The sequence below is a fragment of the Morone saxatilis genome, unplaced genomic scaffold (genome assembly GCF_004916995.1).
Source record: "Morone saxatilis isolate NCDOM2014 unplaced genomic scaffold, NCSU_SB_2.0 Contig0, whole genome shotgun sequence".
Taxonomy (NCBI): Eukaryota; Metazoa; Chordata; class Actinopteri; family Moronidae; genus Morone; species Morone saxatilis.
In genome coordinates this window covers 15,087,934-15,091,795 of record NW_023339650.1, presented here as the reverse complement: position 1 = coordinate 15,091,795, position 3,862 = coordinate 15,087,934, and the positions used below count along the sequence as shown (strand labels likewise).

The 3,862-nt window shown below is 41.7% G+C and overlaps 1 protein-coding gene across 1 annotated transcript in view; it reads left to right on the top strand.

Moving 5' to 3' along the window:
- Positions 1 to 807: 807 nt before the first annotated feature.
- Positions 808 to 3,862, top strand: part of fam49bb (family with sequence similarity 49 member Bb) — a gene marked incomplete in the record, with an annotated part of 29,577 nt that continues 26,522 nt past the window's right edge. The window contains 1 exon segment of the mRNA XM_035652786.1: positions 808 to 902.

Sequence of the window (3,862 nt, the reverse complement as noted above, 5' to 3'; positions counted from 1 at the left end):
ATTTGTGTGAAGAAAACATTAAAAAATTACACACGTAAATAAATTAAAAATAAAAGTAAACCTGTCTAATATAAGTGTCAAGCGCGCAGGAGCATTGAAAACACTATACATTTGGTCATTAAAAATAGGCATAGTTATGATGTGTTGATAATTTTTTAAACATGGATTAAAAGGAATACATCAACTACAGAACAGATAATTTGGTATAAAACAGGTAATAGAATTCATCAAAATCACTTGTTTTTACGACTAAACTTTTGCAGTTGCGAGTTGCCGACTGTTTGGTTGGTATGTGCATTGTTTGAATATTAATGTTGAGAATTATCCATAGGAAAATATTGTCCTTAATGATGGTGTGACAGAAAAGGGGCTTGTAAGTGAGGCAAGGATTAGGCATGATTACGCGCCTAGATGCCTCGTGTTATATTAGGCTCGCTTGCTCAATGGGCACTCGGTAGAGGTGAATGTAAGAACCGTTGAGACAACCGGTTGGTTGAACGGCAGGAGTGCTACCAACGACTTCCAACGGCTATCAGCCCGTACTTAAAGCCGCGGGTGAGACATATTTAATAGCATAGGTCAGCTTGCAGTTAGATCGGTGGAGGTAGCCGTTGAAACACCATTAACGGGTCTCGACAAACCGGCGGAGGTTGTATCTCCAACGAAGCACTTCCAAAAGGATAGGTGTGCAACTCCCGCCTCTCTCCGCGCTCCCGCCGGTCAACAAACCGAACCCCCCACCCCACCTCCTCGTTGGTTTGACGGACGCACAGTGACGCTCAATAACCAACCCGGAAACAGCGGCGGCAAATCGCTTTTCTTCTCGTTTTGGTCCCGTACCGCGGACTGCTCAGCGTGCTGTCCGGACGTCGAGACACCCGTGTTTCTCCCCGAGCATCAAGGTAAAAAAAGAGAGGCATTTTCCTCCCCCTTTACTGCCCTTTTACCCCTTTATTGCTGCCCACCGGTTGCCATTCAGTCTGGTTTGTTTGTGAGTGTTTGTTCCTCGGAGGCTTAAAAAAAAAAAATGAATGATGAATCATAAAGCGTGCCCGGCGACATCAAAACCCCACGTATCGTTAAGTTAATTATAAAATTAAAATGGTGTGACAATATTTGTTTTTATTTATTTATTTATTTGTTTTCCTGTTACTCGATGCACCGCTAACTTCCCCTTTGCAGAACAACGCTAGGTCTCTCAAGGTAGACGTGAAGGCTGCACTGGTGGCTGGATTCTTCCTTTATTTGGCCATAAGCATTGAGTGTTACATGCCTAACCCTTACATTACTAATGCCAGGTTGTCAGCTGTGTGTTTCGGCCTCATCCAGGTAATATATTCAGTTTTAAAACTGAGAGAAAACGTATGGCTCGGGTTAAGACTGCTCGCTTACAGTAAATGATGCATTATTAAATCTGCATTGTGGGAAATGCACACACTGACAGCTGGTTGGATGTGGTGAAAGCTGGTTTTTAGTCTTTTCATGATGATTTTCATTCTGATTCATGATAAAAGATTTTGTCACAGGTTTCCAAACTTTGTTTTTGGCAGTATTTAGGTCTTTTACTTCAGCAAAATTGCTCCTGAAGCGCCTGAATTTACAATTTTACACGAATAAAAGTGCTATAAACTAAATGTGCCACCATTAGACTATTGGATTATCATTGTTATTGATGCTGTTTTATATGTTAAACTGTTTTACACACTGTTGTGTAGTTTTATTTACTGCATCAGGTATATATGCTCATTTAAGGTTGTCAAATAAATGTATTAGTTCAATACGAAATACTCGAGAACATTTACTTTGACACAGTACTAAAGTTTTGTCTTCTCAACCATAGCACGCACGTATATGTGATTTCCTTTCCGCCCAGTTTTTTTTTTTGCATAGGTCCTGAAAGTGGAAGTGAAACGTCCAGAAAGCCGGATTTGATGGCAAGTGCAACTCTGCTGTGGTTGTGATGCAACGTCTACGTTAAATTTGTCTCTCACGCTTTCTGCCTGTGCAGACTGGGCCAGGTTTTGCCTACACTGAGGCTATTTGGGCACGTTATGAAAGGAGAATGTTTTAGGTGTAATTCAGACGTCACTGCCTTTAGAGACGGAAGAAGTGATTTAATTGCCTGTGCTAGAGTTTGGAGATGTAAACTGGGAACCTCTGCTCTTCTGTGGTATGCTGCACTTGTTTTGTACCTGGTTTTTAACACCAAAGCCAGTGTAGAAAGGTCTCAGTCCTTTATCAAACCCTGTTTCTCTGGTATGTGAGTTGTCCTCTTTTGCAATTTGTCTTCCTCATAATCAGCCGCTGCATTTTGAAAGAAGGAAGTATCACCTTTCTCTCTCCGTCGAGGCATTATCTTTAATAGATGGACACAACTTTCTGTTCTCATTGTTGGAGTCAGTGTAGACGTGTAAGTACGGGCTGGAGAAGACACGAGAAATACCTGACTTACGCCACAGTGGTAGGACTGCGAGACAAGGTACAACTTGTCGTGCCATTTCTCGTACTCTATCTGCCGTGGTGCGGACGGATGGGATAGACTGAGTGACTTTTGAAGGAGTTGAACAGTCTAGAGAGATAATTCTTCCTTATTTTGATTAGCGTTGCGTGTGAAAAGTTGCAGCAGCAGTTGCGAAGATTGCAAAAGTGAAGGGAAAGAGTACTTGCGACAAGAAAATGAAATCTGGTGTTGAGCATGTTGTGGGTTCGGAGAGAAACGTGGGAGCGCTCTCTCTCACAACCTTGTGAAGCAAGCATGAAATGAGAATACGGCTCATTTGGCACAGTGAATTCCCTCATAAATCCCAGTTGAATGCAGGTAGAGGCATGCAGGTGCTTTTAGGCATGACCCTTTTCTTAGAAATTAAACATTTATCGGATACTTCAGCAACATCTTCACACAAAGTGAACGTTAGAAGCCCTCCAGGTTAGGAAATGATCCTTTTTTTTATTCAGTTACACTTTAGTTATAATCTGGCAAAAAAAGCTTCAGACTTTTTCTGTGAGGAGGTTGTTGACTTTAGATAAGACATTTGTCTGTGCTTTACATCAGTGTTTGCATTATGGATGCTTGAGTAACAATAGGGTCTCGTAGTGTTAACATAATGCAGATAAATATACATTTAAACTGTTTCTCATTTTTAGCAGAAGCCACTGAACCCGTCAACCCCCGGAGGAAGTCCGTGTGAGAGGACTTTCCACATACCTTCCCCAGCAAATGTGTTTTCTAGTTGGAACAACTGTCGATACTGTAGCTGTGATGATAACACAAGAGCAGAGCGAGTGTAATGGTTGTTAATTTTAATTATTAATCGTTCTTCCAGGAGTCCTGCCGAGGCCCTTTTTTAGGGCACAGCTGCTCAGATGTGTAAGTCACAGACATGCAGACGGACCTGCGTTTATTATTTTACAAAGATTTTCTTTATTTTTCTGTAAATTAATGAGGAAAAACAGATTTTTTTACTCATTAATTGAAGTTTTACTCCAGTGAATAAATTGTTGGCTTGACTGGAATGTGACAAATTCACCAGACCCCTCTCTGCAACCCACTCCCCTCGTACACACCCTGCATCGGGGCGCCGCTGCCTTCAGGTTGGGTTACAGCAGTTATTCTCGGTATGACGTTACCCTCGGGAAGTGCATCCTCTAAATGTCTCATCTGGTCGAGCCATTGTTGTGACACGTTGTACCAGTGTGTGGTTTTTACTGTATCGCTGCGACACTTGAGGCAGACAACATGTGTTATTTACCTAAAGATTGCCAAGACTTTACTTTGCTGTGTCTGCTCCTAAATTATGGAATGATCTGCCTCTTCTGTCTGTTTTTTAATCCCTTCTTATTTTGATTGCTTTTTATTGCGTGG